Source organism: Amblyraja radiata, chromosome 2 (assembly GCF_010909765.2).
Source record: "Amblyraja radiata isolate CabotCenter1 chromosome 2, sAmbRad1.1.pri, whole genome shotgun sequence".
Lineage (NCBI taxonomy): Eukaryota > Metazoa > Chordata > Chondrichthyes > Rajiformes > Rajidae > Amblyraja > Amblyraja radiata.
In genome coordinates this window covers 140,443,276-140,466,500 of record NC_045957.1, presented here as the reverse complement: position 1 = coordinate 140,466,500, position 23,225 = coordinate 140,443,276, and the positions used below count along the sequence as shown (strand labels likewise).

Genomic DNA, 23,225 nt, shown 5'->3' with positions numbered 1-23,225 from the left:
AACTAATTTCCAAAGGGTACTTCATGGCTAGCATCGATTTAAAAGATGCATACTATTCAGTACCCATACGAGGTGACCACAGACGTTACTTAAAATTTAACTGGATGGGACAACACTGGCAATATAAAGTGCTGCCAAATGTACTAACATCAGCCCAGGCTGTACACAAAAATTTAAAAACCAGGCCTAGCGTTTCTACGCAAACGCAAACATATGGTTATGGCATATTTGGATGACATACTCATGTGGGCATAACTTTGGAATTGGCCATACTAACTGTAACAGCCACAAAAGCAGTTGTTTGGGAAAAACTGGGATTTATCATCCATCCAATTAAATCTAAACTAACACCGTCCACTACTATGGACTACTTGGGATTCACCATTGATTCAGTTCACAATGGTGACACTACCCAAGGGAAAGGTCAGAGAAATAATAGAGGTTGTAGCAACCTCATTGACATCACAAATCCATCCATCAGATTGGTAGCCAAAGTAATTGGTAAAATGGTGGCTGCTTTCCCAGCCACACAATTTGGATTACATTACCAAAAATTACAGAGAGCTAAAATTCAAGCTCTAAAAATCAATGCAGGTCACTTTAACAGACCTATGAGACTACCAATTCAAGCCAAAACGGAGCTAAAATGGTGGATCGATATCATCTGGCTTTGTTCCAAACCTATCATTGTCAGTAACCCTTCGATGGTACTACAAACGGATGCCAGTGCACTGGGGTGGGGAGCCACCAATACCATCACCAGCTGTGGAGATAGATGGACAGTGCAGGAGGCATCCTTCCTACTGACACTGGGTATAAATTACTTGGAAATGTTGGGTGCAGTTCATGGACTTACACACCACCAGCATGTTAGATTACAAATAGACAATACCACTGTGGTAGCATACATCAACCACATGGGCGGCAACAAATCGATATCATGTGACAATCTCGCTAATTCAATTTGGCAATGGTGCATCCAAAGAAATATTTGGATATCAGCCACTTACCTACCGCAGAGACTAAGTTTAGTGGCAGACACCAGGTCACGCAAATTTAATGAAAACACCGAATGGATGTTAAACAAAACAGGGTTTGCTGAAATCACAGCAAAATACGGGAAACCGGATATCGATTTTGTCGCATTCAGAAGATATCTAACTAGGTTTTATGGGAACCAGACCCTGGGGCAATGGCAACAGATGCATTTTCGTTGCATTGGGGGAAATGGTTTATTTACGCATTCCCTCCCTCCTGCCTCATCAGTCGGGTATGAAGGAAAATACAACAAGACTCTGCGTCTGGTATTTGGGAGTACCCGATTGGCCTACTCAACCATGGTTCCCACTGGTGCAAAACATGGCACCCAAACCATGTATTACAATCCCACACAGACCAGATCTACTACTACATCCCGTGACGGGATAGCCATCCAAGCCATAAAGCTGGAACCTGCTAATTTGTAGAGTTAAAAACACCGCTTCTACAACTGGGACTCACGGACCGAACAGCAAACATCATCTCGGCGGCCCAAAGAGAGTCAACCAAGAAGCAATATCTGGTCTACATCAGAAAGTGGGAAACGTACTACCATAAGAATAAAACCACAAACAGAAATATCAACATCCCATCTGTTCTGGAATATCTGGCAGGCCTCCACTATGATGAGGGGCTCAGCTACAGTGCCATCAACAGCGCCAGAAGTGCCCTGTCGACATACCTATGGCAAGGGACAGAGTGTTACACGGTAGGGACTCACCCTCTGGTAACCAAGCTCATGAGGGGAATATTTAACACAAACCCCCAAAAAAACAGGTACTCCCATGTATGGGATGTAAGCATTGTCCTGAAAGTACTCAGGAACTGGTCACCAGCATCTACCCTGTCCCCATACAGTCTAACGTTTTAAAAAACAGTCATGGTAATGGCACTGGTCACGGCACAGAGGGTTCAGTCACTGCACAGACTGGACAACATGAACTCCTCACCTGACAATATTACGTTCCACATTTACCAACTAGTAAAACAGAACAGACAGGGATCAGCAGGCCTCAATATTCAATGTAGGTCATACCCTGCAGATGACCGCCTCTGTATAGTTAAACATCTATCACTATACATGGTGAAAATTAAATACCTGAGAGGCATGAGAAGGGACTGCTGATCAGCCATAAGAAACCTCACAAAAAAGTGACGGTCCAAACGACCTCGAGATGGCTGAAAAAGGTACTGACGCGGGCTGGGGTGGATACTAATGTGTTCAAATCTCATTCCACCAGGGCCGCAGCTACATCAGCGGCAGTACGACTGGATGTGCCCATGGACCAAGTCCTCGAAGCAGCAGGATGGTCAGGGGAAAGAACTTCCAGTTATTTTATAACAAACCAGTGAGAGAGACTGGAATATTTGCAGAAAGAACTTTAAATTCTGTAAATTAATCAAAACCCATAAATAGGGTTATATTTGTGTTAATACATTTTATGATTTCAATAACAAATCATGTGCAATTATGTTAACACTATTCCTCCCACAGTCAAGGCAGACGTGTGCATGGACGTTTCTACGGCATGAGATCACAGAGCTTTGAAGTCTTCACGTAGTCACTCACGTGACTCCGAAGTAAAATAGTAAGATTAAACGAGAACTTACCAGTTTGAAGTTTGATCTGTATTTTATGAGGAGTTACAATGAGGGATTACGTGCCCTCCGCTCCCACCCAGATCATATATACTTAACTGGTACCTCTTCTCTAATCTTACTATGTTTAGTCATTACAGTTATCTGTGATCTCACACCGCTGCTTTGAAGAATGACACGCATGCGTCCAAGCGGGCTTCTTCACGTAATCCCTCATCGTAACTCCTCATAAAATACAGATCAAACTTCAAACTGGTAAGTTCTCGTTTAATCTTACTATTTCTTAGTGTCAGTTAATGTCAATTAGTGTGTGCGTAGGTACACAAAATTGCTGGAGGAACTCAGCGGGTGCAGCAGCATCTATGGAGCGAAGGAAATAGGCGACGTTTCGGGCCGAAACCCTTGGCCCGAAACGTCGCCTATTTCCTTCGCTCCATAGATGCTGCTGCACCCGCTGAGTTCCTCCAGCAATTTTGTGTACCTTCGATATTCCAGCATCTGCAGTCCCCTTTTGAAAACAGTGTGTGCGTACATATGTGCATGTTGGTCATTCACCGTCTCTCAGGTTATGGCTTCTCTCTGTCTCGCTATCTCTGTCTGTCTGTCGCTCTCTCTCTCTCTCTCTCTCTCTCTCTTCCCGTGGCGTAGCAGAAAAGGAAAATTATTTGTGGAGCTGTCGGGTCCATGAGGGGGGAAAAAAGGTTTTGACGCCAGTCAAGTAAAGACGGGTGGGTCAGGGCAAGTGGGGACACTGTTTTATCTCGCTAGCACAGAACCCGCTAAATAGTCCGCTGCACGGAACGTGTTAAGAGCTTGTTGCGGCCCGGATAAAATCTCGTGGCATGCCGGATGTGGCCCGCGGGCCATAGTTTGGAGACCCCTTGCTTTAGCGAGTCCAAACCCTTAATAAACTTACATGTTTCAATAAGATCCCCTCTAATCCTTCTAAATCCAGAGTATACAAGCCCAGCTGCTCCATTCTCTCAGCATGACATCCCGGGAATTAACCTTGTGAACCTACGCTGCACTCCCTCAATAGCAAGAATGTCCTTCCTCAAATTTGGAGACCAAAACTGCACACAATACTCCAGGTGTGGTCTCACTGGGGTCCTGTACAACTGCAGGAGGACCTCTTTGCTACTATACTCAACTCCTCTTGTTATGAAGGCCAACATGCCATTTGCTTTCTTCACTGCCTGCTGTACCTGCACGCTTACTTTCATTGACTGAATATGCTAAATCCTATTTTTCTGTTAAAGTGTTCTATAATTATATCTTTCACTATAGGTTCCAGCACTTATATTTTGAACTGTGTATACTTAGTTCAGTTTTTTTGGTTTAGTTTAGGGATACAGCATGGAAACAGGCCATTTTATTGAACCATTCGACGCATCACGTCCGCACCGACCAATGATCACCCCATGCACTAGCTCTATACTAGGGACAATTAACAGAGGCCTATTAACCTACAAATCTGCACGTCGTCGGGATGTGGGAGGAAACCGGAGCACCCAGCAAAAACACACATGGTTTTACGGAGAACGTACAAACTCCATACAGATGGCAACCAACGTCAGGATCGAACCCAGGTCACTGGCGCTTTAAGACAGTAACTCTATCACTAAAAGAGTCAAGTGATTTTTGGACAAGTCCTGCTCCAGGAACTAGAACAGAAATCCAGCTGACAGATTCCTGCAGTGCTGAGAGAATGTTGCTTTTAAATTTAGATCAAAAACCAAGGTCCTGTCTTCTCTCCAGATGAACGTAATATTGTCATGGCACTAGTTTCAAAAGAGCAGTGTATCCAAGTCAAGAGTGTTTAATTGTCATGTGTCCCAGATAGATCAATTAAATTCCTACTTGCAGCAGCACAACAGAATATGTAAATATAGTGCACTGTAAACAGTATAATATATGAGAGAAAAAAAAGTTCAGTGTGTGTGTAACATCAACAATATTAAAATAGTTCAATGTAATTTGCGATTTTTGGGATTTCATTGAAACTTACTGAATAATGAAAGATCTGGAGAGAGTGGATGTGGAGAGTGGATGTTTCTATTAGTGGGAGAGACCAGGACCTGTGGGCACAGCCTCAGAATAAATGGACGTACCTTTAGAATGGAGATGAGGAGGATTTTTTTAGCCAGAGGGTGGTGAATCGGTGAATTCACAGTAGTGGAGGCCAAGTTTTAAAGTGGAGATTGACAGGTTCTTGATTAAAAAGTGTGCCAAAGGTTGCAGGGAGAAGGAAGGAGAATGGGATTGAGGGAGAAAAATAGATCAGCCATGATTGAATGATGGAGCGGACTCGATGGGCCAAATTCTGTTCCTATGTCTTATGATCTTATGAACTCTCTGTGTGCAAATTGGCACCTATATTGTGTCGGATGAAACTGCAGAAGCTGGTTTAGATAGCCACAAAATACTGCAGTAACTCAGCAGAACAGGTAGCGTCTCTGGATAGAAGGAATAGGTGACATTTCAGGGGGAGACCCTTCTTTCTGTATTTCTGAAATTATTTAGCCAAAGTATTTAGTTGACAAGTCTATTGTGCACCTTTTATCCTTTCCTGACCATGACAATGTCATTAAATCTCCTAATACTCACTTATATATTACTAGATGTGATGTATTGAAAAGTCTCCTGCTGCTGAATTATTCAATTTAATTCTAAGTAGCTTTATAGTATTGTGTGTTTTAAGTAGAATGTTTAAAATAAAGTAAAAATAATAGAATGCTAGATTTGCATATAGACAGCCTTAATGCAACTGGTAGCAAATGCATTTACATTTTAATTATCCCTTGTCTCATTCTGCAGGACAATGTCTTTGTTTATCTGCTCCAATGACATTTCTTCAACTATCCCAGGTTCACTACATTGTCATGTGTAGAATGCAATATATTTCTACAATACCAGTATTAATATGTTAAATTTAAAGCTTTCAAAGCATACAAAAATTCAAGTAACTTTTTCAAATAAATGTCTTCCTCTGATTTACACATAGAGGACACTAATGACCATTTGTTAATAATATTGTATTGTATTAATAATGTATTGTAGGTTGCAAAATGGAATTAGTTTTATTTTGATTATTTGACAGAGAATAATCAACACAAATATCACTGCAACAATTTAGAAACTTATGGTATTGATGCTTTAGACAATAGACAAAAGGTGCAGGAGTAGGCAATTCAGCCCTTCGAGCCAGCACCGCAATTCAATGTGATCATAGCTGATCATCCACAATCAGTACCCTGTTCCTGCCTTCTCTCCATATCCCTTAACTCTGCTATCCCTAAGAGCTCTATCTAACTCTCTCTTGAAGGCATCCAGAGAACCAGCCTCCACCGCCCTCTGAGGCAGAAAATACCACACACTCACAATCCTCTATGTGAAAAAGTTTCTCCTCATCTCCGTTCTAAATGGCTTACCAGTTATTCTTAAACTATGACCCCTGTTCTGGACTCCCCAAATATTGGGAAAGTTTCCTGCCTCTAGCATGTCCAAACCCTTAATAATCTTATATGTTTCAATAAGATCCTCTCTCATCCTTCTTTCCAGAGTGTACAAGCCCAGCCGCTCCAATCTAACAACATACGACAGTTCCGCCATCCCGGGAATTAACCTTGTGAACCTACGCTGCACTCCCACAATAGCAAGAATGTCCTTCCTCAAGTTTGGAGACTAAAACTGCATACAATACTCCAGGTGTGGTCTCACTAGGGCTCTGTACAACTGCAGGAGGACTTTGTTGCTCCTATACTCAACTCCTCGTGTTATGAAGGCCAACATGCCAATCGTTTTCTTCACTGCCTGCTGTACCTGCATGCTTACTTTCAGTGACTGATGAACAAGGACTCCCCAGATCCCGTTATACTTCCCCTTTTCCCAACTTAACACCATTTAATAGACAATAGACATTAGGTGCACGAGTAGGCCATTCAGCCCTTCGAGCCAGCACCGCCATTCAATGTGATCATGGCTGATAATCCTCAATCAGTACCCTGTTCCTGCCTTCTCCCCATATCCCCTGACTCCGCTATCTTTAAGAGCCCTATCTAGCTCTCACTTGAAAATGTCCAGAGAACCGGCCTCCCCTGCTCTCTGAGGCAGAGAATTCCACAGACTCACAACTTTGTGAGAAAACGTGTTTCCTCGTCTCCGTTCTAAATGGCTTACCCCTTATTCTTAAACTGTGGCCCCTGGTTCTGGACTCCCCAACATCGGGAACATGATTCCTGCCTCTAGTGTGACCAAACCCTTAATAATCTTATATGTTTCAATAAGTTCCCACTCATTCTTCTAAACTCCAGAGTTTGTGGAATTCCCTGCCACAGAGGGCAATGGAGGCCAAATCACTGGATGGATTTAAGAGAGAGTTAGATAGAGCTCTAGGGGCTAGTGGAATCAAGGGATATGGGGAGAAGGCAGGCATGGGTTATTGATTGGGCCATGATCACAATGAATGGCGGTGCTGGCTCAAAGGGCCGAATAGCCTCCTCCTGCACCTATTTTCTATGTTTCTATGTTTCTAAACAAGCCCAGCCGCTCCATTCTCTCATCATATGACATCTCTCAGTCCCGCCATCCCGGGAACCAACCTTGTAAACCTACGCTGCACTCACTCAATAGCAGGAATGTCCTTCCTCAAATTAGGGAAACAAAACTGCACATAATACTCCAGGTGTGGTCTCACTAGGGCCCTATGCAACAGCAGAAGGGACTCTTTGCTCCTGTACTCAAATCCTGTGTCATGAATGCCAACATGACATTCACTTTCTTCATTGCCAGCTATACGTACATGCTTACTTTCATTGACTGAAGAACAAGGACTCCCAGATCACCTTTTCCCAAATTAATACCATTTAGATAGTGATCTGCCTTGCTGCAGATCCTGTGATAGTGATCTGCCTTCCTGCCACCAAAGTGGGTAACCTCACATTTATCCACATTAAACTGCATCTGCCATGCATCTGCCCACTCACCCAACCTGTCCAAGTCACCGTGTATTATCCTAGCATCCTCCTCACAGTTCACACTGCCACCCAGCTTTGTGTCATCTGAAAAATTGCTAATGTTAATTTGAATCCCTTCATCTAAATCATTGATGTATATTGCAAATAGCTGCGGTCTCAGCACTGAGCCTTGCGGTACCCCACTAGTCCCTGCCTGCCATTCTGAAAGGGACCCGTTAATCCCTACTCTTTGTTTCCTGTCTGCCAACCAATTTTCTATCCATGTCAGCACTCTACCCCCAATACCATGTGGCCTAATTTTGCCCATTAATCTCCTATGTGGGACCTTATCAAATACTTTCCGAAAGTCCAGTTGCACTACATCCACTGGTTCTCCCTTGTCCATTCTCCCAGTTACATCCTCAAAAAATTCCAGAAGTTTAGTCAAGCATGACTTCCCCTTCGTAAATCCATGCTGACTTGGATTTACTTGTTACTTGGATCTTGTTACTGTTATCAAACGTGCTGCTATTTCATCTTTTATAATCGTCTCCTGCAGCTTCACCACCGCCGGTGTCAAGCTAAATGGTCTATAATTCCCTGCTTTCTCTCTCCCACCTTTTTAAAAATTGGGATAACATTATCTATCCTCCAATCCACATGAACTGATCCTGAATCCGGAGAGGCCCTGGAGCCGTTGGAGTGGTTACAGCGGTAGGAGCAACGTCCGAGCGGTGGGCTTAAAACCCGAGCGCGGGGCTTTGTTTCTATAGAGGCCCAGGAGCCATTGGTGCGGGAGGAACCAAAATCTGTAATGTTCCATTCGCATTTCAAAACAAGTGGGCTTGAGGAAGCCGCTGATTGGTGGAAGCGGCCTAGTGAAAGCAGCTGATTGGAAGTCGGATCCCTGCTGATTTCTTCCAGCAGTTTGCATTGTATCCTGGGTAAGAGGGGAGTATGAGGCCCAGGGCAGTTTACTGTTCTGAATGTCAGATGTGGGAGGTCATGGAGTCTGATAGCCCTTCAGACGTCCACATCTGCGCCAGGTGTGTCGAGATGGGGCTCCTAAAAGGGCTTTCTCACTGTGCGACCTGAAGCAAGACTTAACAAGATTTAACATAGTGGGAACCTTCTGCGATAGCAGTACGGCATTTGTGGACCACCGAGGACCTCCGTGGCGCTAACGGCAGGTAGTCGTGTGACTTGGTAAGGTCGGGAGAAAATTCAAAAAATTTTGAATTTCTCCAAGAGTGACTTGAGCAGCATTGCAACATTGTATGAACATAGTGGCCAGTGCGATATCCGTAATAACTCTTGCGGGTACCGTGGGAACTCCTGCGAACGGTGAGTAACTGAGCAGTTTGATTGTCAGTGCTTGTTTTACCTCATTGTTAAATAAATATATTTTTTACTATCAGATTGATGTCTGCAATTCTTCATTAACACATCACTACAAGATGAATGTCTCTAATGTTATAATTCCTCTCATGCTGAAACACAAAATAGTTGAAGGGAGGTGAAATAATCACATTTTCATTCTTTTTCATTTTTGAGTGTTCAGGTACCTCACTTGCTGAGCTATTTTACTCCAGCAGTTTGTGTCTCTTTTTGTCTAAAGCAGTTTCTAAGACTGGAGGAACTTCGCGGGCCAGGCAGCATCTACGGAGGGAAATGGACATGCGACCCTTTCTTCAGGCTGCCTTATCTCTCTCCCCACCCCCCCCCCCCCCTCCCCCCAACTCCCACCCCCACACACAAATGCTGGAGAAACTCAGTGGGTGCAGCAGCATCTATGGAACGAAGGAAATAGGCAATGTTTCGGCCCGAAAAGTTGCCTATTTCTTGTGCATGTGTCAGAAGGAACAGCAGATGCCGGTTTAAAGAGAATGCTGGAGTAAATCGACGGCAGGCAGCATCTCTGGGGAGAAGGAATGGGTGACATTTCGGGTCGAGACCCTTCTGATATGCTGCTTATCCCGCTGAGCTACATGTTGTGTCTATCTTCGTTTTAATCCAGCATCTGCAGTTCCTTCCTGGCCGAACCCGATTGAAAGATGAGAGGCTGGGCGATAGAGCACTGGGTCTGACAAGGATCAGGCTTCAGTAAGCAAAGTAAAGAGAGGTGGCAACGTTTTGGAAATGAAGCGGGTAATCCGAGTGATGGCGAGACGGTATCCTCTAATCATAATGTGTCGGAAAGAACTGTAGATGTTGGTTTGCGCCGATGATAGACACAGTAATACTGGAGACAGACATAACATCATGGACGGGCAGCATCTGGATAAAAGGAATGGGTGACGTTTCGGGATGAGACTCTGAAGATGGGTCTCTAACCGAAACGTCACACATTCCTTCTCTCCAGAGATGCTGCCCGTCCCGCTGTGTTACTCCAGCATTTCGTGTCTATCTTCCGTATGCTCTGTGATGGTCATCTCGGAGTCAAGTGGCAACTCTGGTCTGTAGACACGAGGAACTGCAGATGGAGGAATCACGAGCAAAACACAGAGCGTTGGACGAGCCTGACCCTTTGGCCATCACTTTGTGTTGAAGTCAGGTCTGGACATTGCTTGGCTCAGTCTCAGGCGCCGGCTAACTAGGAAGGTCGAGTCAAAGTGCAGCACTAACACTCAAGAAATAACGTTTGCGGCCTGATGTTCCCAATATTTAATTGAAATCATTAATAAAGTAAATAACTAGATACCGGTCTAATCCGTATCTACAGGATTGGACAGGCTAGATGCAGGAAGAATGTTCCCGATGTTGGGGGAGTCCAGAACCAGGGTCCCAGTTTTACAGTCTACCGTGGGAACTCTTTAATTACAGCGGGCAGGCAACTCCCTTCAGTTTCCCAGGGGGTCGGGACGGGACTGGAGTTGGGAGGGAAAGGTGGGGGAGTCGAGGGAGAGGAGGGGGAGACAGATGGGGGTGTCTTCATTTACTGGCGGTGGGTGTCTGTCACTGAAACAGGCAGGTGAGATTTCACATCCACCTTGTGTGTGCCTCTCTCTCTCTCTCTCTCTCTCTCTCTCTCTCTCTCTCTCCATCCCTCCCTCTCACACAGGCATGACTGGAGGAACTCCGCGGGCCAGGCAGCATCTACGGAGGGAAATGGACAGGCGACCCTTTCTTTAGGCTGCCTTATCTCTCTCCCCCCCCCCCCCTCCCCCCAACTCCCACCCACACACACGAATGCTGGAGAAACTCAGTGGGTGCAGCAGCATCTATGGAACGAAGGAAATAGGCAACGTTTCGGCCCGAAACGTTGCCTATTTCCTTCGTTCCATAGATGCTGCTGCACCCGCTGAGTTTCTCCAGCATCATTGTGTACCTTCGATTTTCCAGCATCTGCAGTTCCTTCTTAAACAAATGCACCGAGTTCCTCCAGCACTTCGTGTTTTGCTCAGTATTCCAGCATCCGCTGTCTCTCGCGCCTCCAATAAAACAAAACTACTGTCAAAAGGGTGAAGAATAGGGGCAGAGATAGATACATTCCTGATTAGTGCGGCTGTCAGGAGGTTATGGGGAGAAGGCAAGAGAATGTGGTTGAGAGGGAGTGCCCATCTGTTACTATTAATTGGACAGTTCGGTCTGTGAAACGCAACACGCCAGCCCCGACATCCAGCCCGGTGGTCAGTCCTTTGATGATATACACCAGTTGCTTGGAGCAACTCAGCGGGACAGGCAGCATCTCTGGAGAGAAGGAACGGGTGGCGTTTCGGGTCGAGAGCCTTCTTCAGACTGAAAGTTTCACCTCTCAGTAGATAATAAAATAAGACAATCATCACGGTCAATGTGAGACACAGTCTTTATTCCTATTTGACAAAATAAAAAGACGACTTCTTGCACATATTGAGAGAAGGTGCATCACACCAAACAACATTTGTCTAAAAAAAACAGATTATTCTTCAGCTCATTAAAGAGCTCGGGTGAAAAAAACCAATATAGTGTGTGAAAAAAAGTAACATCATTTGTACCACGTGATTAACAACACTACAGTCCACGATGTTCATTCAAGATTAACGGGAAAGATCGGGAGACGGACAAGTCACTCGCACAAATAACAGAAATGCCGAGTACTGTGGGAACTCTTTATCTACCCCCGTTATATCGAGCGGAACTCGTGCTGGACCACGCCCACTTCACTCGGGTGACATCTTGCTTCAGGTCGCACTGTGAGAACTGGCCATTAGGGACTGTATTAGGAACCTGGAGCAGTAGCCCGATGACCTCTGTCAAGTCAGGGAGAGCGAGGAAGTCATTGAGAGGAGTTACAGAGATGTGGTCACTCCAAGACCACGGGAGGCAGACAAGTGGGTCACAGTTAGGAGGGGCAAGGGGCAGAGGCAGGGATTAGAGAGTACCCCAGTGGCTGTACACCTTGACAATAAGTACTCCTGTTTGAGTACTGTTGGGGGGGACAACCTACCTGGGGGTAGCAACAGCAGCAGGGCCTCCGGCACAGAGACCGGTCCTGTTGCTCAGAAGGGTAGGGAAAAGAAGAGGAGGGCATTAGTAATAGGGGACTCTATAGTTAGGGAGTCAGACAGGCGATTCTGTGGATGCAGTCGGGAGACCCGGATGGTAGTTTGCCTCACTGGTGCCAGGTTCTGGGATGTGTCTGAACATGTCCAAGATATCCTGAATTGGGAGGGAGAGGAGCCCGAGGTCGTGGTACATATAGGTACCAATGACATAGGTAGAAAAAGAGAAGAGGTCCTGAAAGGAGAATTTAGGGAGTTAGGAGGAGAGTTAAGGAGAAGAACTGCAAATGTAACAATCTCAGGATTACTGCCTCTGCCAGGCGACAGTGAGAGTAGGAATGGAGCGATGTGGAGGATAAATGCGTGGCTGAAGGACTGGTGCAGAGGGCAGGGATTCAAGTTTCTGGATCATTGGGACCTCTTTTGGGGAAGGTGCGACCTGTACAAAAAGGGCAGATTGTACTTGAACCTGAGGGGGACCAATATCCTGGCGGGGATATTTGCAAAGGCTACTGGGATGACTTTAAACTAGAACGGTTGGGGGGAGGGACTCAAATAGAGAAAGCTATTAGACAGTGTGTGAGGCAGGAGGCAGAGAAGGGAAGCACTCAGACCCAATATATAGGGGAGAGAGAAGAAAATTATAATAAACAGAGAATAAGAGGTGGTGGGGTTCTTAAATGAGTGAGCAGAGAGACAGAGGGGTGTAAAATGAGGGTAGAAGCAATAGATAGCAAGGTGAAAAGTAAAAGTGGCAGGCGGACAAATCCAGGGCAAAAATCAAAAAGGGCCACTTTTTGACATAATTGTATAAGGGGTAAGAGTGTTGTAAAAACAAGCCTGAAGGCTTCATGTCTCAATGCAAGGAGCATTCGTAATAAGGTGGATGAGTTGAATGTGCAGATAGTTATTAATGAATATGATATAGTTGGGATCACGGAGACAGGGTGACCAAGGCTGGGAGCTGAACAGGGATATTCAATTTTCAGGAGGGATAAAAACATAGAAACATAGAAAATATTTGCAGGAGTAGGCCATTCAGCCCTTCGAGCCTGCACCGCCATTCAATATGATCATGGCTGATCATTCAACTCAGTGTCCTGTACCTGCCTTCTCTCCATACCACCTGATCCCTTTAGCCACAAGGCCTACATCTAACTCCCTCTTAAATATAGCCAATGAACTGGACTCAACTGCCTTCTGTGGCAGAGAGTTCCAGAGATTCACCACTCTCTGTGTGAAAATGTTTTTCTCATCTCGGTCCTAAAGGATTTCACCTTTATCCTTAAACTGTGACCCCTTGTCCTGGACTTCCCCAACATCGGGAACAATCTTCCTGCACCTAGCCTGTCCAACCCCTTAAGAATGTTGTAAGTTTCTATAAGATCCCCACACAATCTTCTAAATTCTAGCGAGTACAAGCCGAGTCTATCCAGTCTTTCTTCATATGAAAGTCCTGACATCCCAGGAATCAGTCTGGTGAACCTTCTCTGTTCTCGCTCCATGGCAAGAATGTCTTTCCTCAGATTTGGAGACCAAAACTGTACACAATACTCCAGGTGTGGTCTCACCAATAGCCTGTACAACTGCAGTATAACCTCCCTGCTCCTATACTCAAATCCTTTTGCTATGAATGCTAACATACCATTTGATTTCTTCACTGCCTGCTGCACCTGCATGCCTACTTTCAATGACTGGTGTACCATGACACCCAGGTCTCGTTGCAACTCCCCTTTTCCTAATTGGCCACCATTTAGATAATAGTCTACTTTCCTCTTTTTGCCACCAAAGTGGATAACCTCACATTTATCTACATTATACTGCATCTGCCATGCATCTGCCAACTAAACCAGCCTATCCAAGTCATCTTGCAGCCTCCTAGCATCCTCCTCACAGCTCACACTGCCCCGCAGCTTCATGTCATCCGCAAACTTGGAGATGTTGCATTCAATTCCCTCGTCCAAATCATTAATATATATTGTAAATACCTGGGGTCCCAGCACCAAGCCTTGTGGTACCCCACTAGTCACTGCCTGCCATTCTGTAAAGGACCCGTTTACTCCTACTCTTTGCTTCCTGTCTGCCAGCCAATTTTCTATCCACATCAATACTGAACCCCCAATACCCTGTGCTTTATGTTTGTATACTAATCTCTTATGTGGGACCTTGTCGAAAGCCTTCTGAAAGTCCAGATATAACACATCCACAGGTTCCCCCTTATCCACTCTACTAGTTACATCCTCGAATAATTCTATAAGATTCGTCAGACATGATTTACCTTTTGTAAATCCATGCTGACTTTGTCCAATGATTTCACCACTTTCCAAATGTGCTGCTATCCCATCTTTACTAACTGACTCTAGCAGTTTCCGCACTACCGATGTTAGACTAACTGGTCTGTAATTCCCCGTTTTCTCTCTCCCTCCCTTTTTAAAAAGTGGGGTTACGTTAACTACCCTCCAATCCTCAGGAACTACTCCAGAATCTAAAGAGTTTTGAAAAATTATCACTAATGCATCCACTATTTCTGGGGCTACTTCCTTAAGTACTCTGGGTTGCAACCTATCTGGCCCTGGGGATTTATCGGCCTTTAATCCATTCAATTTACCTAACACCACTACCCGGCTAACCTGGATTTCACTCAGTTCCTCCATCTCATTTGACCTGCGGTCCCCTGCTATTTCCGGCAGATTGTTTATGTCTTCCATAGTGAAGACGGAACCAAAGTAGTTATTCAATTGGTCTGCCATGTCCTTGTTCCCCATGATCAATTCACCTGTTTCTGACTGCAAGGGACCTACATTTGTTTTAACTAATCTCTTTCTCTTCACATATCTATAAAAACGTTTGCAGTCAGTTTGTATGTTCCCTGCCAGTTTTCTTTCATAATCTATTTTCCCTTCCCTAATTAAGCCCTTTGTCCTCCTCTGCTGGACTCTGAATTTCTCCCAGTCCTCTGTCTGTGTATATGGTCTGTGTGTAAGAGAGAGAAAGTGAGAAAGAATGACAGAGAGGTAGAGAGATATAATCAAGAGAGTGTGAGGTAGAGAGAGAGAGAGAGGGGGGGGGGAGGGGGGGGGAGTGAGGGAGAGAGGGTGAGAAAGAGGGAGAGAGTGATTAAGTGTTTTTGACCAGTGATTTTATTCCTGTATATTGATTGCTTTTTCCGTTGACTTCTTTCACCTCTTTCAGTTAATAACAGATTAAATTTCATCCAGATTGAACATCCATGATCTTTTATTCAGTTATATGCAGTGTTTCATCTGTAGCTGGGAAGTATTCATTCTTGTTCCTTTACAAACACGAGCAAATATGCACAACACGTAGTACAGATAATGACCCGTGTCAACAGAAAGCAGAGAAATATTGTTCTTCCAGTTGATATTTTTGTTCAGTGCTGATTCAATGCTGATAGGGATGGTGATGAAAGGAAAGCTACGAGCTGAGCTGATTAATCCAATTAATTTATGAACAATGAAGTGGTTTGTCTGCATAAGAAGGAACTGCAGATGCTGGTTTAAACCAAAGATAGGCACAAAAAGCTGGGGTAACTCAGCGGGACAGGCAGCATCTCCGGAGAGAAGAAAAGGGTGACGTTTCTGGTCGAGACACCTTTTCTGAAGTGGTTTGTATGTTGTGCTCTGAACCATGCCCGGAAATAAATCTGCACTGTCTGATGCATCAGGTTTATTTTAATTAAAAATTTAAAAGGGAAATGTTCGACCAAATGAATTATAAATTAGAAGATGCAAGGGAATTTTCCTAAATCCATTGTAGCATGCAGCCAGGAAAATTGAACTCAATTCATTGAAGAAAGATATAGAAAACTAAAATGGTCCAACAGTGTAAGAGGCTGCCCAGCTATTTGCCTGTGCTTGGTCTTTGAATTTAGTGTTTTGTTCCAATACCTTTCATTTTCACTTAATATAAATTCCACTGCATTGGGGCTGTCTTCTATAAATGTGCAAAGGCCTTTGATTTCTTCAACTTCACTCCCAACTTTTACTCTGCCATAGAATTCACTTGGACTGTCTCTGACACCTCTCTCTCCCCACTCTTGATCTTCCTGTCTCTATTACAGTGGCATGTCTGCAGTGACTCTTATAAATATCTTCAGATACACCGCACAAAGCCTACCATCAGGTTGCATCGGAGCTTGCTTTGGGAACCTCTGCTCAAGACTGTAGGAAATTACAGAATGTTATAGACTTGTTATATATACATATATACAGGAAATTACAGAATGTTATATATACTTAGAGATAATATAAATAAGCATCTGGATAAACAGGGTCTGATTAGGAACAGTCAACATGGATTTGTGCCTGGAAGGTCATGTTTGACTAATCTTCTTGAATTTTTTGAAGAGGTTACTCGGGAAATTGATGAGGGTAAATCAGTGGGTGTTGTATATATGGACTTCAGTAAGGCCTTTGACAAGGTTCCTCATGGAAGGTTGGTTAAGAAGGTTCAATGGTTGGGTATTAATGGTGGAGTAGCAAGATGGATTCAACAGTGGCTGAATGGGAGATGCCAGAGAGTAATGGTGGATGGCTGTCTGTCAGGTTGGAGGCCAGTGACTAGTAGGGTGCCACAGGGATCTGTGTTGGGTCCACTGTTGTTTGTCATGTACATCAATGATCTGGATGATGGTTTGGTAAATTGGATTAGTAAGTATGCAGATGATACTAAGATAGGTGGGGTTGTGGATAATGAAGTAGATTTTCAAAGTCTACAGAGAGATTTATGCCAGTTGGAAGAGTGGGCTGAAAGATGGCAGATGGAGTTTAATGCTGATAAGTGTGAGGTGCTACATCTTGGCAGGACAAATCAAAATAGGACGTACATGGTAAATGGTAGGGAATTGAAGAATGCAGGTGAACAGAGGGATCTGGGAATAACTGTGCACAGTTCCCTGAAAGTGGAATCTCATGTAGATAGGGTGGTAAAGAAAGCTTTTGGTGTGCTAGCCTTTATAAATCAGAGCATTGAGTATAGAAGTTGGGATGTAATGTTATAATTGTACAAGGCATTGGTGAGGCCAATTCTGCAGTCTGTTGTACAATTTTGGTCGCCTAATTATAGGAAGGGTGTCAACAAAATAGAGAGAGTACAGAGGAAATTTACTAGAATGTTGCCTGGGTTTCAGCAACTAAGTTACAGAGAAAGGTTGAACAAGTTAGGGCTTTATTCTTTGGAGCGCAGAAGGTTAAGGGGGGACTTGATAGAGGTCTTTAAAATGATGAGAGGGATAGACAGAGTTGACGTGGATAAGCTTTTCCCACTGAGAGTAGGGAAGATTCAAACAAGGGGACATGACTTGAGAATTAAGGGACAGAAGTTTAGGGGTAACATGAGGGGGAACTTCTTTACTCAGAGAGTGGTGGCTGTGTGGAATGAGCTTCCAGTGAAGGTGGTGGAGGCAGGTTAGTTTTTATCATTTAAAAATAAATTGGATAGTTATATGGACGGGAAAGGAATGGAGGGTTATGGTCTGAGTGCAGGTATATGGGACTAGGGGAGAATACGTGTTCGGCATGGACTAGAAGGGTCGAGATGGCCTGTTTCCATGCTGTAATTGTTATATGGTTATATGGTTATATGGTTATAGTTGTACACAGTCCATCACACAGACCAGGTTTCCCACCATCAACATGGAGGTAAGTTTGTGGTGTTGCATTTTGAGAAGTCAAACCAGGTTAGGGACTTCAAAATGAATGGCAGCTCCCCAGAGAGTGTTGTAGAGCAGAGGGGGTCGAGCTGTGCAAGTACATAGCTCCCTGAAAGTGGAGTCACTGGTCAATAGGCTGGTCCAGAAGGCTTTTGATACTATGGCCTTCATTGATTTTGGTGTTGAGTATAAAGATTGAGATGTTTTATTAAAGTTGCACAAGACATTGTTGAGGCCGCATTTGGAATATTGTGTTCAGGTTTGGTCACCCTGCTCTTGGAAGGAAGCTGATGCTCTCTGGAAAGGGTTCAGAGAAGATGTATAAGAATGTTCAGGGCCTGAGATATAGGGAGAGGTTGGGCAGTCTGGGACTTCATACTTTGGAGCACAGGAGGCTGAGGGGTGATTTTATAGAGGTCTATAAGATCATGAGGGGAATAGGTAGGCTGAGTAGGGAAATCAAGAACTAGAGGACATGGGTTTATGTTAAGATTTGAGAACCTGACAAACAACTTTTTCATAGGGTGGGTGTACGGAATGAACTGCCAGAGGAGATGGTTGAGGCAAGGACTATAACAACATTTAAAAGTCATTTGGACATGCACAGGGACAAAAAAGATTTAGAGGGACATGGGCCAAACATGACCAGGTGGAACTGGCATCGATGGGCTATTTTGGTTGGTATGGGCATGTTGGGGTGAATGACCTGTTTCCATGCTGTATGCCTCTATCACTCTCTACACTTCATACTGCCTTAGAAAAGCAGTCAACATAATTAAACCCATCGCACCCAAGGCATTCCTTCAGTTCCCTGGTCCCCTCAGGCAGAAAGTACAATAACTTGAAAGCTTACACCAACAAGCTCAAACACAATTCTTCCCTTCTGTTGTCAGGCTTCTGAACAGTCTGTTGAAAAGCTAGTGTGCTGTTCAATTCACCGCAACCCCATTGTGGACATTGGACTTTGTCTATGGAACTGATGTGCTACAATGCTGAGAACTATATTCTGCATCTGTATCTTCCCCTTTGCTCTGTCTATTATACGAGCTTGACGTTGTATTTATGTAAGACATATCTGATCTGTTGTATAGCATGCAAAACAAGCTGTTTCACTGTACCTGGTTACATGTGACAATAATAAACTTGAACCTAAACCTGAGGGGAAAGGCTATCTGTTGACCCACTTTCTCCCACAAATACCTTGACCTCATCTACTCCCACCCTGAATCTGGCAATGTTGCAAATAGCTACTCTCAGTTTCTCCGTCTCCACCGCAACAGAGAGTGGTGAATCTCTGGAACTCTCTGCCACAGAAGGTAGTTGAGGCCAGTTCATTGGCTATATTTAAGAGGGAGTTAGATGTGGCCCTTGTGGCTAAAGGGATCAGGGGGTATGGAGAGAAGGCAGGTACAGGATACTGAGTTGGATGATCAGCCATGATCATATTGAATGGCGGTGCAGGCTCGAAGGGCCAAATGGCCTACTCCTGCACCTATTTTCTATGTTTCTATGTTTCTATTATCTTGCAGGTCACAACACCGTGTTGTAACACAGTCCGTGCTGCATCAAAGTGTTCATTTCATCAAGAAAAAGTAAGAATCATTTTATATGCCAATCTATTTTCTATGTTTCTATGTTTCTAACTGCTCTCAAATGAGGATTTCCACTTGGGTATCTGATTTGTCATCTTCAGTAATTTCCTGGGATGCGAGATTGCAACCTTCATGTGGTCCACCCTATTTCGACTAACGCAATCAACACGACGTGCACAAACAATGTCAAATAGAACAAGTTGACCTACAACTTTAGGCTGTGCACGGCAAACGTAAGAAGAAGAAGTAATTTCCTACTTCTTCAGTAAGTAACTCTACACTTGTGGATGCAGTAACCACCCATGCCTCCTCCATCTCAAGCATTTCAGCTCTCACTACTTCTTCCAGACAGGAACGGCATCGAGCTCCCTTGGTCCTCACCTTTCACCCACCAGACTCCAACCAACACATCATTCTCCACCATTTCCGACACCTCCTACCACCTGTCACATCTTATCCCCCCCCCCCCCCCCCCCCTTCCCCTCCCCACCACTGTCCGCTGTCTGCAGATACGTCTCTCTCCTCAACTCCTTTGTTTACCATCTATTCTCCTGATTCTGAATCTTTTTTGTTAAATCTACTCTTAAAAGTTCCTAGTCTAAGGGGGGAAAAGCCCCACGGGATTAGAACATAGAACAGTACAGCACAGAAACAGGCCTTTAGCCGACGATATCTGTGTTAAACCATAGTGCCAGGTTAACCTAATCTCCTCAACCTGCAATGATCATTAACCCTCCCTTTTCCATATTTCCAAGTGCAGATCTAAAACCCTTTTAAAAAACACTATTGTATCTACCTCCACCACCACCACCACCACCACTCCGAGCAGTTAAACAAATAATGTTGTTTTAAAAGCTAAAATACTTGATTTTTACATTTCACAATGGAAACGCATTGAATAGCAGGTGCAACCATTGCAGCCTATTTAATTAAATTATAAAACTTGACACTACTTAATTTTCTCCCAGCAACCTAAATCTATTAATGTTAGAAGGGACTGCTGGGCTTATGCTGGGCTTATGCTGGGCTTATCCTTGCACAGCTTCACTGGGCAGACTTCCTAGCTCTCAAGGCCCTCCAGCATTAGTGCTTTGTACATGGGATGTATTAACTTGATGACATTACGCATGTAAAGACTTGACAACACCGTGAATATATATAGACTGGATGAGACTTCAAATGCAAAGGGAGCCATGCATGCTTTTGTGCTTCTTGTATCTATTATTTATGAATAAAGTCATTTAAAATAAAATAAACGCCTACAGAGGTTTACAAGAAGTCTTCCAGGGCAACGCCAAGCAGGGCAATTCCGTCACCCCAAGAGGGAAGATGGAAAATGCTGCTGTCAGGTAAGACCACACCAGAGCTGGGAACAGGGACTTCAAGAGAGAGTCAAGAGTCAAGAGTGTTTTATTGTCATCTGTACCGAATCGGGGCAACAAAATGACGAGGTGGAGGAGCTAAGTCCCAGCGCTGCTGTTGCTGTCAATTTGGAAGATTCAGGCCAAAGATTATTTGAAAGGGCCATTATTAAAATTTTGTGACATTCTGTCCAAATCATGCCAGAAGAGGTGTTTTTTTCCCCCAGCTATATTTATTCATCTGGAAACATGCTTCCATGATACTGCTAAAGTTTGACTGACTGTCACAACAGTTCGCTGGGAGGTCTAAGAGGATGATAGGATCTCTCAGCCTCTGCACTGGTGCATTTGTTTGCATCAAAAGATTGCTGTGTGGGAGATGAGAGACAGTCCATTTGACAGTGTGATTAGGCTCCTATTGATGAGACGGGTAAGCCTCCTCCCCATCCTCCCTCTCCACTTCCCTCCACCCCCGAGTTACAAAGATTGGCATATATAATGATTCTTACTTTTTTCTTGATGAAATGAACACTTTGATGCAGCACGGACTGTGTTACAACACGGTGTTGTGACCTGCAAGATAATGTTTAAGAATACCCGTCTTCATGCTTGCAGAAATAAATCATATAATTTTGAATATAAAAGAAGATTTATAGAATCGTTTTCTAACCTCAGATTGCCACAAATTGTTTTATGGACAATTAAGTATCTGTTGAAGTGTAGTGTAACCTAGGAAAATGGCAGCCACTTTTTGCACAGCATTGATCTCCAAATAACATTGCAATGATATACTTCTACTGTTGTTATTTGAGATGTGAATATTACACAGGAATATAGACCATTTGTTGCTTTTCAACTTTCGATGGATCCATGGGTTCTTTAATATCCCGATCAACTGAAAGAACGAACATCAGCTAGGTTTGATGTCTCATATAAAGGATGAGGTTATGGAGTACTTAGAAGTTCATGATAAAATAGGACAAAGTCAGCATGGTTTTGTGAAGGGAAGATCTTGCCTGACGAATCTGCTGGAATTCTTTGAAGGAGTAAAGAGCAGGACAGACAAAGGAAATTCAGTGGATGGTGTTTACCTAGATCTTCACAAAGCCTTTGATAAGGTGCCAAACATGAGGCTGCTAAGGAAGATGAGAGCCCATGGTATCAAAGGGCAGATACTAGCATGGAAAGCAGTGGCAGTAAAGGAAGCTTTTTCTGGTTGACTGCCAGTGACCAGCGGAGTTCCACAGGGTATCAGGACTGGGGCTGCTAATTTCACGTTGTATACCAATGATTTGGACAAGGGGATCAAAGGGTTTGTGACCAAGTTTGCAGATGATACGAAAATAGGTGGAGGGTGGAGGGGGTTAGTGTAGAAAAAGCAGGGACTCTGCAGAAGGACAGGTAGGGAGAGAGGGCGGAGAAGTGGCAAATGGAATACCATATAGTAAAGTGTGGAGTTATGCATTTTGGTAGTAGGAACAAAGGAGTAGACTATGTTCTAAATGGGGAGAGAATCCAGAAATTGGCGGTGCAAAGGGACTTGGGAGTGCTGATGTAGGAATCCCAAAGAGTTAATATGCAAGTTGAATCGTTCGTAAGGGAAGCAAACGCAATGCTAGCATTTACATTGAGAGGCATGTATACAAATAGGGGGATGTAATGTTGAGGCTCTATAAGGCACTGGTCAGGCCGCATATTGTGAGCAATTTTGGGCCCCATATCTCAGGAAGGATGTGCTGGCTCTGAAGAGGATCTAGAGTTGGTTTACAAAAAATGATCCCAGGAATGAGTGGGTTAACATATGATGAGCGTTTGACGGCACTGGGCCTATATTGGAGTTTAGAAGGAAGAGGGTTGACCTCATTGAAACTTACCGAATAGTGAAATGCTTGGATAGAGTAGTTACATAGATACATAGACAATAGGTGCAGATGTAGGCCATACGGCCCTTCGAGCCAGCATCGCCATTCAATATGATCATAGCTGATCATCCACAATCAGTACCCCAATCCTGCCTTTTCCCCATATCCCTTCATTCCATTAGCCCTCAAGGGCCTGTCCCACTTGGACAACTTTTTAGGCGAGTGCAGGAGACTCTGTGCTCGCCTCATGATCGCCACATGGTCGCCACATGATCGCTGGTGGTCTCTGGTGGGTCTCCTTCATGGTCGCGAGGAGTTCCAGAATTCTGGGAACTAGTCGCGGCTTCAGTATGGTCGGCGCAAATTTTTCAACATGTTGAAAATTATTCTGTGACCAAAAATTTGTCGCCATAGAGAAAATCGATAATCCTGTAGTCGTAGGTGCAGTTGTAGTGTGGTCGCCATGTAGTTATGGGTTGGTGAGGTAGTCGTAGATAGTTTAAGTTAATCGCCTTTGCTGACCGGGCATTTTCATTGGCTCATTGAGGGAAAAAAAAAGGTAAGCACGAGTTTTCAGAACCAAGGATAACCAACCGGTAATGTTAAATGTCCGCCAAACTTCACAGTTGTGTATCTTTGGCTTATTAAAAGTTGTCTGGCTTCTTA

At 44.1% G+C, this 23,225-nt stretch overlaps 1 long non-coding RNA gene across 1 annotated transcript; it reads right to left on the bottom strand.

The window, feature by feature from the left end:
• Nucleotides 1-1,866: 1,866 nt before the first annotated feature.
• LOC116969697 lies at nucleotides 1,867-23,008 on the bottom strand. The gene is made up of 4 exons (XR_004410903.1): nucleotides 22,955-23,008; nucleotides 21,490-21,494; nucleotides 18,929-18,931; nucleotides 1,867-1,877 (listed from the first exon to the last, which is right to left on the bottom strand). It is a non-coding gene; the product is annotated as an uncharacterized LOC116969697 (long non-coding RNA).
• Nucleotides 23,009-23,225: the final 217 nt, after the last annotated feature.